Source organism: Pinus tabuliformis, chromosome 4_2 (genome assembly GCF_031772625.1).
Source record: "Pinus tabuliformis cultivar Carrire ecotype Pingquan chromosome 4_2, CPIR1, whole genome shotgun sequence".
Taxonomy (NCBI): Eukaryota; Viridiplantae; Streptophyta; class Pinopsida; order Pinales; family Pinaceae; genus Pinus; species Pinus tabuliformis.
The window spans coordinates 156,212,224-156,226,314 of record NC_142304.1 but is presented as its reverse complement, the minus strand read 5'-3'; the positions used below and the strand labels follow the sequence as shown (position 1 = coordinate 156,226,314).

At 39.3% G+C, this 14,091-nt stretch overlaps 1 pseudogene; it reads right to left on the bottom strand.

The window, feature by feature from the left end:
• The window catches only part of LOC149168665 (protein argonaute 7 pseudogene), a 51,249-nt pseudogene extending 38,758 nt beyond the window's left edge, over nt 1-12,491 (bottom strand).
• Nucleotides 12,492-14,091: the final 1,600 nt, after the last annotated feature.

The following is a 14,091-nucleotide window of genomic DNA, read 5'->3' as shown; positions in this document are numbered from 1 at the left end:
GCGCATTTTCCATTTCATCAAACATCTACAAAATCTTATAATGATCCCTACATGTAACTATTAGTCTACTCACTTCAAAATATAATTTCTCATTCACCACCATTTTTGACTCATATTTTTCCTCAAGGAGCATGTAATCAGAGTCTTCTTCACTATGAAAATCATCAAATCAATTAAAATCTTACCTCATACATAAATCATACATATTTTTAATTTCATATATGCTCTCTTGTAGCACACCTCATTCGGTTGAGGCTTTAGTTTCTGATTTGTCACTCTAATCTATTAAAACTTTCACTAAGGAATTGTACCTTTAATCTGAGTCCCTTCTTTCTTCGATCCATTCTTCTTTTATTTCCTTTTGTTTATCTTATCTAACTCGACATTGTTGTTGCTATTATAACCACTAAAATAGATCCCCAATATATCCCATATTTCTTTAGAGTATTTTAAACCATTTACCTTCTCCACATTGTTGACTTAGTGGGTCCTGACTGAGGTTCAGAGTTAATTGTGCCAAACAAAATCCTACACTACGAGCCCTTTCAGCATCAACATTTGTATCAGAGGCTGAAGTCTCACCTAAAGTAGTATGGGGGGATGCTGGAACCAAGTTTTCGCATCCAGAGATTAGTGTGATGTCTTTTATCGCCCTAGATCTGCCTTTGCATAGACCTATAAACCCCTAAGGCTTGGTACTGCATATTCACTTAAATGACCCTTAGACCTTCACGAAGGTCTATGATAGGGTTTTGTGGACCCTTAACAGCTGAGACATTCACTTACGAACACCATAAAGCAACCCTAGATTTGAATTGGTACATATATACTTAAGTATTCAATAAACACCGCATAATGTATTATAATCTTCACGTAATATTTAATAGGTCTTGCGTACAGTTAGTAAGACTTATCCATCAAAGTCATGCATCACTACATCAATATTTCATAAAGACATTTATTCCATCACAACATATATTGCAAACATAAATAACAAAAGTAAACAGATAAACACATCAATTACTCCAATAGTCTTCTTAATTGATATTCAATACAATGTTATAGACTCAAAACTTCCCTATGCACTCAGTTGAAAGGGTCCATGCACTCAGCTATATACTCTACTCTAGGCCTCTGCACACTCAGTTGTAGGGCATTTTCTTCCTCTACAACTCACTTCTCTGCATTATCTTCTATTGACCCATTACAACCATCATTCATTCTTCTCCCTTAGACTCTCTAAGACACCTCTATTTATACAATCCCATGGTTCGCGTACCATGGGTGGATCTCAAAACTGACTCAATTTTACATAGATGATGGGTTAAAACCCTTTTTGACTCCTCACCAGCTAGGCGCTCCACATCCACAAATTGAGGAGACTTTACATATTTTTATCAAATTTACATCAAAACTTGGGGTTTTAACCCCAAAAATGACCTAGGGGACCCCATCCCAACGGGCCCCCAACACAAAGGTCATGACATGCCCTCGAGTCACTCAGCTAGCATGGTCATCTTGTTGAAAAGATCCCTTAGCTCCATGTGCACAACTTCTACCTCAGCAGCGCTCTACCTAGTTGCCTGCTTGACTTCTTCGACGAGGTGCTCTGTAGCTGGTCCTTTCGTGACCAGCTTGATCTTTTGCTATGTTTGCTGCAAGACCATCAACCTCTCCTGAATGTTGGTTGTTACTTGGTAAGCTTCATCTAACCAAGGTCCCAATCAGGCCTTAAGCACGACCTCCTTTTGTTGGGTTTCTTCTGCCTATGCGTAGCGTTGCTTCCCCTCCTACAACTTGGAGAGGCATTTTGCTAGAGTAATTGAGCACGTCATCACCCAGATGTCATCATACTGCTTCTACAGCTCACAAACTTCTGTGTTCAACATCTAGAGGGTTGGATCTTCCTGTAGAGTCGTTACTAATCTCATTGCCTCTTCAAATAAGGCAAAGAAGTCAGTGACTGCGGCATCCAAAGTGGTCATTCCTTATTTTTTAGTGGCTCCGCGCTGCTCCCTAATCTCGGGCAGAGTCAAAGGCTATGTTTTGAGCTGCAGCTCTGTGATTTTCATGTTGAGTTCAAAGTGAACTCTCCCAACCTCTCACTTTTCCTCACGGATGACTGCAACTAATTTGCATATTTTTACCTCCGGTTGTGCATTCTCGGGTATGTGTAACTTTGGAACTATTCTACATGCTTCTGCTACCACAACCATCATCTTGGAATTTTGTGCCTGGATAGTAACTGTCTCCTTCAGGTTCTATATCTTTTTGGTGAAATTTTTTTCATTTTTCACTTGGTACTCGCCGATTAAACTGAGAGCGCGCTGCTCCCGAGCTCTCAATTCCTATGTTACTCCTATCTGCAATGCATGAATAAATTTGTTGGGGAGTGTTGAAATTTTCAAAGCAGTGTCCTTAAGGGTGCTGAAAATAACTCAGTCATTGGCTAATTCTGCCCGTAGTGACCCTTCTAGTAGTGAAATTGATCAAAGGTCGACTTTCCTTACCAATTCTGTACCTTGACTTGTCCCTGGTACCAGGCTCATTTGTGCTACACTCGCTTGACCTGCGCCCACCTGTATCCTGCTAGTTTGGATCTGCAGTTCATGCAGATACTTTTGGATGCTCCCAGCATCTCCATGTCTTGTTGTTTGAATTGCTGCAACAAATTAGTTGTAGTATCCCGAACTTTGTTGCTAGTCTCATCGAGATCACCCTCCGTTAAGGTCATGGGATCCACTTGCTTTTTATCTAACTTCTGCTTCTTATGGGCACCCTCCTATTGCTACTCTCTGTGCTTCCACAGCCAAAATGGGGTGTTATGCCCCTCATATCCTCCACTGTCATGTTCATATTGTTCTTTCTCCTTTGTCACAGGTGAAAGGGACTTACCGCTTCTTTGTGATTCAGGCTACTCTTTCTTGACTTGCTCCTTTGGAGCGCTCTCCTTCTCCATCCGAGCCGTTTCTGTGACTTCCTTTTTTCGCTGCGTGGCCAACTTTTTCACAGCCTGCTTTGATACATCCTTCCTCTTCTTCTTAGATGAGCTGATCACGCCCTTCTTGGTTCTTGCATCCAAATCTGATGGGGCGTGCCAATTTTCTGGCCAGCACTTGATCACCTCATGTATGTCATGATCTGTAACCAAGCATGGAAAGTCATACCATTTCTTCTGCAGGTCTTTACATGCCTGAATGTAGACATGGTGGAAGTTATCTTTGAATGCGACATACTATAAAAAATTGCTCATACAAGGTTGGGGACAACCTTGGTTGCTAATTTATGGCTATGCGGAAACTCATTTCCATCAAGACCCAAAATATTTTTGTTTCTGTGACTCACGCGGGATCCTTCGTGGCCTAGACAGAGGCAAACTGCGTGGCCTCCATCAATCCTTCCTTCATCAGAGGAATATGGCTGTCCTCCGATAGCTCCCATGTGACCAACACAATGGAGAGTAGCAGCCACGCATAGTGGAAGGGTTTTCTCTCATCCTGTACTTCACAACAATTCACAAGGAATTCACTGCATAAGTACTACGACTAGTTAAACTGAACGCCTTTCGCACATTGTGCAGCTAATGATACCACAAGCGAGATAACCTCATCTGCGTGGCACTTCCTCATAACCTTTCTAGCCAATATTTGAGTGGAAATCTTCACTGTGGGATCATTGATAGACGTGATTGAATAGCCGCACGACTTTTTCGCCAGCTCAAACTCCTTTTTCACCAATCTCCTTGGCCAGATTCAAGCCCTCATGCAGCAAGTGCGTGATCCTGTGGATGAGCATGTCCATGATGGGTATAAGTGCTCCTAGCCATAAGCACCCATCGTGCACGAGAGTAAGTAATTTCCACACACATGTGGTTTTTATCATAGTGCGTGATAGTCGGGTACCCATAACAGGTTCAATAACCCTAAATTTTTCCACTATGCGGATCCATTCCATTGTCTTCAACTCCATGACACCTAAATAATAGTAGTAAAAATGCTTCATATAATTTTCAATTGCTAGGTGTGGGAACCTCTCATGCTCCTCTAGGTCGCAATCCTCCATCCTCAAGAGGAGAATTTGCACAAGGCGTGGACCTTCAAAGGGAACTTGGTGTAGCAGCAGCATCATAGAGATGATGAACTTGTCAGAATATAGGTCCTTGGTGACCTTTGTCTTCCCTTTGCATGGAGGGATATAATAAGGTAACTTGATAAAGGGCTCCACTCCCTGAGTTTCAATTTCCTCGGTGCCCTATCCCTCCTCAGGCTCCAAATCAACAACCCTCTCAAGTTTCTTGTCCTTCTTTTGCTTTTGAGTAGAAGCATGTTTTCTGGGTGACTCGCGCACTAGCACCAGATTCTTATACTTATCTTTCTTTGACTTGTAGGTTTCTCTAGTAGGCACAAGTGCCAGAATTTCCACATTCACAACCTCTGGAGTGGATCCTTCTGACGCAACCTCTCCCCCAGTCCTCGTAGTCTCAGCAGGGCTTTGTCGTAACATGGTTTCAGGAATAAACTTCTGGTTGAACTCTGGTAGATTGGAAAACGTAGGGCTCGCAACCAAATCCTCAAAAAATGACCAGCTCATAACCAACAGACAAATTAGCTCAAAAATTCTAAGTGTGAAAAGTCTTCTCTGTTGGACTGAAACACGTAATTTATAGGGGTTTTTTAATTCAAATCCAATCGTTCCCCCCAAAATTCAATCATTAATGCTATTTTGACTGTAGATCTTCAAATTGTTTATCCTTAAATGCTACCATCCCACTCCTCTTAACCATCTACTAGCAGTTAAATCATGAACAATGACTCCAATGGTCACTTTCCTACTGTGTTTCGTGGCACTTCCCTTCATAGCGCAGCTCCCTGTGTGCACCTTCTTAGACTGTAACTTCAACAAACTCCACGCAGCCCCCCTGCCGTGTAGTCCTCGTCCTCCAACCCGGGTAGTGTAGTTTATAGTCCTGTGCTCCATTACAATTGTCTGGGGTACTAAGACTATCCTACCATCATATATTCACTGAGTCAGATCCCTTGTGTATGGCTTCAATCAGCTTCAATTCACCTTTCTTGGAAAAGCTTCTCCATTCAGCTTCACGAATTCAACTTCGCCTCCATTTGTAATCGCTTTGATAACATATGGCCCAAGCAAGTGCATCTAAAATTTCCTTAGAAACTTGGTGAAGTTTCTATCATACAACAATATTAAATCGTTTACCTTGAACGTGTGAGACTTTATGTGTCGATCGTGCCATGCTTTTTCGCACTCCTTCTATATTTCTGGCAGAATCCAGCCAAGAATCTATCTTCTTCAAGCTCCATTAGCTGCGCGAGTCGTTATTCCAAGGCTTTGCGATCTTCCATACCTGTGAAAGCTACTATGCATAGAATAGGCACAATATATTTTGTTGGCATCATAGCCTCTACATCATAGACAAATCGAAAAGGTATCTAACTTGTTAGATTTTTACAAGTAATCTTGTATGCCCATAGCACTGCAGGTACATGCACATCCAAATCATTTCATTGTGCATTACAAATCTTCATTGGCGCATTCTCCAATATCTTATTGAAGGCTTCAACCATTCCATTAGCTTGAGGATGATATGGTGTGCTATTTTGATGATAAATCTAGAACTCTTTGGTCACCGCACTAAACGTTTCATTGAGGAAGTGCGTACCCCAATCACTCATCAACACTTTTGGGCAGCAAAATCTGGTTAATACATATTCAAAAAAGAGCTTTGCAGCTGTAGCCCCTGTACAATCCTTCACTGGTTGTGCCTCAGCCCATTTGGTTATATACTTCATTGCAGTGATGATGTAGCATGCACCTGTCTTCTATCCTGGGGGTTAAATGGGCCCAACGAAATCAATTGCCCATTTTTCAAATGGTTGCAATGATACTTGAGGATTCAGTGGCAACTCGTCCCTTCGTGATGGTCTTCCCATTCGTTGACATGCATTGCATGCCCTACAATATGTTCTATAATATTTATGCAGTGTAGGCCACCACAAACCCATGCACAAAATTTTCTACACTATCGCTTTTCCTACATAATGTCCTCCCACATCTCCTCCATGAGCTTCAATGAGGATGCTATTTCATTAAAAATCTATCACATACCATCGCAATATCTCGTCTACGCCCATCTTATATAAATGTCCTGCAATCAAAGAGAAATTCATCACATGCACTACTAACTCCTTCTTTTGTTGGCTAGTGCATTCTTATGGTGTCGTTCCTGTATTAAAAAATTGGATAATATCTGCAAATTGATTATCTACTACACGCACTGTGAAGAGGTGCACATCAGGCAGTCCCTCCTCCAAATTAGTAGGCTCCTCCCCTATCTCAACCCGCGACGGATGGGTAGGTTCTTCATTCAACCTACCTGCCTTCACAATCACCTCGAATTCATACTCCTAGAATAAAAACAACCATTGGCAGATGTTCCCCCCAACACAGGCTTATTGGCTAGGTATTTCAAGGTAGAATGATCTATGTACATTTTAAAATTTCCACCCAACAAGTAGTGCCTGATATTTTGAAGCACATACACCATATCCAATCCTTCGTGCTCTATTGTTATTCTTGGCCTTTGATAATTTCCTACTCGCGAAGGCTATAGGGTGGTCCATCTCTCCTTCACCGGCTTGTGTTAGCACTACTTCCAACGCAAGGCACGAGACATCGACATGAACATGAAATTCCTTTTTCCAATCCGGGAAGACCAAAATCCCTGCGGTCACCATATTTTCCTTCAATACATCCAAACTGTGTTGACATTCTTCATCCCAGAAGAATGTAGCATCCTTCTTCAGCAGTTTCTCCATAGGTGCAGTAATCTGGGCATAAGCCTTGATGAATTTCTTGTAATATCTTGTATGCCCAATCATTACGAGCAGTTGCTTAACACTTCTTGGGGTCTCCAAATTTACTATCACCACAATCTTGGCAGCATCCACCATCATCCCTTTCATTCACACCACATGACCCAACAGGATCCCAAAAGGGACACAGAATAGACACTTCTTTAGGTTCAGCATGATCCGATATCTACAGTATGTATCCATCATCAAGCGCAAACTTTCTACAGGGAACTTCACTAAGTCAAACACCGTCTAGTCATCAAAATACACTTCCAAGAACTTATGGGTGAACTCTTTAAACATTGATATAACTACACGAGAGAATATTGTGGGTGCATTATTGAGTCCAAACGGAATGACAGTATACTGAAAACAACCCCATTTAGTCATGAAGTTTGTTTTTCTCCTATCCTCTAGTGCAATCTTGATCTGACGGTACCCCAAATATCCATCAGTAAATGAGTAGGCCTCCTACCCTCCAACGTTATCCAAGACCTCATTAGTAAATGGTGTCAAAAAATGATCATGGCTTAAGTTTCTTGAGATCTATGCAAATCCTTATTTCTCCCTTCTGTTTATTTTTTTGAACCACCAACGAGTTCACCCACTCAAATTCCATAGATTCAATAATACCTTCCTCAAGCATCTTATCCAACTTCGAGCAGACCTTTTCCTTGTATTAGTGTTAGTCTTGTTAGCCTGTCACCTGGATAAAAAAAAATGCTTTTACCATGATATTTTTAGGCTTTCATCATCAAATTTTTCTTTTACTAGGTTTACATAGCAAATTTGGTCATTGTATGGTCAGTCCAAGATGGAGTCATTGTCTGAAATTTCACTCATGCTGGTTTCTTATCATACACCATGAAAATGGGTCAAGTCATCATCATCATTCCATTAGGTCATAGGTCATCCATTAGGTCACAAGGGTCCCCAAGGTCCACCATTTCCATAAAAAAATCAAAAATAAGTCAAACATGACAAAACAAACAGTTGAAGAAATGAAACATGATTTATTCACATTTTCATGACATCAAAGTTTCAGAAGAAGAAAGCATTAGCAGTTAGGAGATGCAAAAAACATATTTGCAATGGTAAAGTTAAAATCTGCCTTCAAAAAGTGAAATCAACACACAAAGGAGGATTAGTTTCTTTTCTCTTTTTCAAAAAGTGAAGAAATTACCCCTATATAAACTCAAAAAGACTCAAAACATTTTCATTCATGTCTCATTCACTCCTCATCATCGAGCTCACTCACCTAAAAAAGCAAAAAATCTCTTTCCCTAGGAGAAATTGGCCAAAAATTGAAGGCGTTGCGCGTAGATACACTGCACTGCGTTTTGGAGGCAGGCCCTGTGTATAGCTAAACTGTGCTGCGCTTTGGTGTTGTGCGTAGGAGAACTGCACTGCGCGCAGGAGAGAGTGCCCGAAATTCACCCAAATTTTCCCAAAATTCAAAAATTTCTCTTTCAAACTCAGTCCAATTGCTTTCTAAGGCTGAGGAACAATTAAGTACACCATTTCCCTCTTTTTTTTCTTTCCCATTTGCATTCCATGTCAATAATTTCTCAAGCTAGGGTTTGTAGCAAAAGTTCCATGAGAAATGCTAGGGTAGAAATGGTCATCACAATTTTTCATCTCCTAAACATGTAAATTGACATTCTACACCTACACACATGTATGATGAGTCATTTTGACCAGTCCATCCACCTCCAAACCAAGTTTAAACACTAAAAAAACAAAACCCTAGCTCATTCCTAGAGTTATTTTGGGAAAATCACATCATAAACCTTCTTGGTCTCACTTACAAGCAGCCACATTTGTGCACTTTTTTCCTCACACATTTCCATCATTTTTTCAAAGCAATCTCATCTTTCACAAAACCCCTCCCATCATTTTGTCAAAATCTCTCACATATCACTTCGTTTTCATACTCACGTCACATCTATTTTCACTTCCTGCTCTTGGGACTTTGTGTCGTCATGGAGATTGATTCTTCACCAAAAAGAAAGAGACAACACAAAGGAGGGAGGATTCTTAGATATGAACCATCAGATTGCAACAAAATCAACTCCTATCCTTTCATCAAGCAGTTCTTTGAGGATGTTCACTGTTTGGAGTTTTGTAAAAGAGTAAGTGAAGCATGGTTTTATGAGCAGTTGATAGATTGGGTAGCTACACATTTGAAGGGGAGACTAATGTCATTACTGGTATTGATTTTAGCTTCTCAATGGCCTCCATCTCACTAGCAACTGATTTACCAGACAATGGAAAATACTTGTTCAAGGGAATGAGTTTAGATCTTGAAAATTATAAGCCCTTCTTAAAGACTCCATATAGAGATACACATACTCACCTTATGCCTTTCAAATGTTTTCTTGAGAAGTATGCCCCTTTAATGAAGACCATCATGAGGTTCTTTACCTGTGAAGGTAGATTTTCAAGGTTGTATGCCTATCATATTTGCCTCTTGATGCATTTCACATCTCAAAAGCCACTCAACAGTGTGCAATTACCTATTCAGGAGTATTTCAAAAATGTCTAAAAAGATACAATTTAAGGACAAAGAGCACTCTCCAAGCTTGTTCCATCACAATCTCATCAAAACCATTTTTCTTCATTAGTTGGCAGAGAGGGGTATGGATTTTTAGAAACATCTCTAAAATGGCATGAGGAAAATGCAGCATCTCAGTCCCCAAGTGCACCAAAACAACAAACGAAGATGAGGTCATCTAGCAAACTAGCAGAGAAGATTCAGCTACCTAGACCAGAGGCTTGTGTTTTCTTCTGACAGAGAGAAAGGGGCCAAGCCTTCTTCATCGAAAAAGCAGGCATCGACAGCAAAGGATAAGAAGACAATTGAGCATGAATTAGAGACTATTGATTTAGAAGAGGAAGATGAGACTTCAATTATGAAGCAGACTATCAGGGACAAGGACTACCAAATCAAGGAGCTGGAAATAAATATGGAAAGAGAAAAGTTCATTATATCATTCCTTGAACAAGAAAACAGTCAACTCAAAGCAAAATATTTATCCTAGAAAATGAGAAGGCTAAGTTAATGCAACAAGCTAGTAAAGGTAAAGAGAAAATAACATCAAGTGAGCTTGAAGCATCACGGGTGAAAGGGAAAGGAAAAAGATCAAGAACCAGAGGTCTCAAGGAAGCTTTGCAAGAGGAGAAAAACAAATATTACTCAATGAAGACCTTGACCTAGAAGAAATAATTAAAGAGTATTGGCTCAACAGGGTAAATGAACACTTAGAGAAGCTCCTGGAGAAGGCAAATAGAGATAATCAAATTCTTAGACACATGGCACATCATTATCAAGCTCAAAACATGATCGCCAATATCAAAGTGAAACAAATCAAGAACAAGCTCAAGGATACCAAAAAAGATCAAAAATATTAGGGAAACTTGGAGATGCTTGCTGAAGCATCAATGAAGATATAAAAAACTCATTTTTACACCTTCCCTCCAATTTTGAGCCAATTCTGAGCATTTTGAGTTTTTTTAGCAAATTTTGGTCTAAATTCAGAAATTTGGCCTTTCTCTTGAGGCATCCATTTGAGGAAAGGTTTACATTTTCGGAAAGGTCTCGTAATCCTCTAAAAACCCATTTGCCTAGATTTTGAAGAGGTGGCTTAGTTTGAGAGAAAAGTGCAAAAAAGTGGCAAAAAATAGTATTCTGGACCATTTTTTGACAGGCGTTGCACTTCTGAAGTGACCTTGGGAGAATGGATTTTGGAAGGTCTTCCCGTGCTCCAAATTCAAAAATGCAATCTATTCTAGAAACTAGACTTGAAGGGCTAGTTGACCATTCTCTCATATTTTCATTTAGACCCCTAGAAGGCACCTAAAAATCAGCTCAAATTTGGCGCTACACTTCTGCACTTTCTGTTTTTTTAGATGTAAAATCTCATTTTGTAAAATTTCTGGTTTCTAGTCTGACTTGGTCAAAGTCAAGATTCTCTATGTAATGGGACAAGTTACAAGGCTAGGTGATGTAGGCATGAATAAATGAATATCGTAGGTTTCTTTTGATGTTTATTAGGCCTCATAAAAGAAGAAAACTCCTAATCAAACTCTTCATGAGGTGTTTGAGTTGCACCTTCTCACTCTCACCTGTTGGTTGAGAGAATCTTGGAGTCAGTTCCTCCACCAAGGAATTTGACTCTTGAAGTTGGGAAAGTGGTCTACGAGAGTCTATAAGTACTATTTCATCTCAAGAGAAGAGGGTTTGAACTTTTTGTGAAGGAGGCTTGCATTGTAATCATCTTTCAACTAATACAGACACAGGTTGTAGCTATTTTCAAGGAACTCTAGCCCAATGACTTCATGGTACTTGTACTTCATTCTTTTTGTTTTCTCATGGTCTAAACATCTTTATCTACATTATATCTCTTCTATCTATGAATTCCTTGTGATAAAATACTCAAAATTCTTGTTTTTCAAGCTCTGTTAGCTAGTTTTCATAGTTATGTGTTTTTTCTTCCTAAACTAATGAAATCATGTTTATTTATGCTCATTAGTTTCTTCCACTCTATATCCTCTATGCTACACTGAAAAATACTCAAATTACACCATGGCTTCTAACATCTAGCTCCTTCTTATGTTTGCTCCTCTATTCCCATAGCCTAGACCTACTTGTGGCTCCAAACCCTAAGTTCAACAAATCCTTAAAAAAACCAAATTTTCATCAAAAAAATACACATATCTAGCCTAAAATTCATTTTCTTTAAAATCATATCACTTGTAAGAGACTGAAAGAGATCCCTCTCATGCTCAGTAGGGCTAGCTACTGAGCTGAAGTGGTTTGAGGTTACCCTTCTCGATTTCCTTTTCAGACTAGGAGATTGTAAGGACTAACATTTTTGGCACCGTTGCTGGGGAAACGATTGTTAAATTATCCTTGGGAAAAATCTTAAGAGCTTTCAAGAAGTGGTTCTGTACCTCTCAGTTTCTAGTATCCAAAGATAGGCTGAATTCATAAATCTCATCAGTTTAGGGTGTATACATTCTGGCTTCCAAAAGGCATACCAGTTAAAATCCTGACCCAAATCCACCCTTCATTGTTGAAGACCTTGAAAGACTACCTAGAAACCTTAGATTACCTATCACTAAAAGTGCAGTTCAAAAAATTAAAAGAACAACTTATATGCCTAAAAACCTATTTTCCTTTGAGCAAATTCCATTCGAAGAGTAGATAGAATTATCACTTACAAGGTCTAAATCTGACTCTTGCATCTCTGATACAACACTAGAACCTTTAAAGGTTGAAACTCACTCTCTTTCTTCAGAATCTTTGTCTGCTAAGACTGATCATGAACTGTGGTTAAACTTTGATAAGCTTCAAAGCCTTGCTGACCAAATCCAAATCAAAACTGAAAAATCTTTTGTTCAATACCAACTTGAATACTTAGCCATAGATTCATCCTCTTTTTCACCTCCAAGCTCATCTACCACATCTCCTAAAGCTTTAGTTTCATCATCTTTCCTACCTCCTCCATTCGTTCCATCCTTGCCTCTACAACCCATTTTAGTAGTTCCATCATCCTCATCACCACCTGTACTTACACAACCCATTGTAACACCTTCACTTTCTCCAGCAGTCATGGAAAGATTTGCGCCTCTTTTACTACCTGCTAAACTTACTGCTTTGCCTCAAAACTATGGTCAAAGACTTCCTTTGTTTGATGGAAGTGCAGAAATTACAACTCAGCAGCATGCTGACAAGTTAATAGACTTCATTGATTTAGAAGAAATTGATGAGGAGAATGCTAAAATGAGGATTATCGCTCAGAGTTTCTCAGGAGATGTTAAGAAATGGTTTTTAATTCTGGTCGCAAATTCCATTAACAGTTCTCAAATATTGATTGAATTGTTTCTATCTCATTGGAAAGAGAAGAAAAATCCATTACAAATATTGGTTGAATATAATTCAATGAAAAGGAACCCTAACGAAACAGTTCAATAATTCACATCGAGATTTAATATAGTGTACAATTCTATACCTGATGATATGAAACCTCCTCCTGGTTTGTATCTTCTTCATCATCCTGATGCTTTCGATCCAGAGATGGCCTATCATCTCAGAGAAAGAGACCCAACTACTCTTGAAGAGATGCAGCGGAATGCAATCAGTGTTGAAGCCAATTTACTCATTAAGAAGTCAAAATCAAAGCCAGAGAGGGCGTAAAAGAGATTTGTTTTCAGAGAATAACCTGCATCATCTTCTGATGCAAAGCTTGATATCTTGATAAAAACTATGGAAAGGATGATGGATAAAATATCCATAACTGATCGACAAGCTGAACCATCAGTGAGGAATCCTAGCTTTCACAGACAGCAGCAATAGTATTTCAAAAATCGATGGAGAGAGCAGCGAAATCAAGATCCTCAAGGTCAAGTAAAAGCTCCATTTCAGCAAAACTACACTGAAGGTTAGGAAGAAGATGAAGAAGAAATTGTAGAAGAAAATCACTTCTTCCAAGAATATGAACTCCATACTTTCCTAATAGAAGAAGATCAATTTTTTGAAGACTCTTTTTTACCAAATGACTAGCAATTTGTGCTTGCAAGCGAAGATTTGTTGGCTGATAGGACTGAAGAGTACCAAAGAGGATATCAGAATTCCTCAGTCATCTCCAAAAGCAGTAAGATTTAAGAAACATAAATGTGCATGTTACTATAATTCAAAAAATACAAAATTTGCAGAAGGATGCACCAAGCAAAGAAACCCCTCCTACTGGCCAGAATAAAGACAAAGTTATTGTCACACAGAATCAGGATAGAACTAATGAAGCCTCCACTAGCAATGTGAGGAAGGACAAAGAAATGCAAACTGAAAGCCAAAAGAAGGAAACTCAAGCTAAAGGACAAACAAAAAGGAAGGACATCGCTTCAAAAGAGGTAGAAAAGCAATCTAATATTTTTAGTTTGGAAAATGAAATTTCTAAATTAAGGATAGCCATTCCCCTCACTGAATTGGCAAGGAATGACAAATAAAATTCCAGATTGCAAAAATTCTTAGGGTTGATCAGATGTCTGATACAGTCAATGTAGCTGATGATGAGCCAACCATCCCTTTTGATCTAGCCTTAGAAGGAGCTCCTGAAGATAGTGAAATTCCTCCTTTTTATCTGAGTCTTAAACTTCATGACCTTATCCTTCATAATGTTATGCTATATTCTGGCACCTCTCATAATTTGATGCC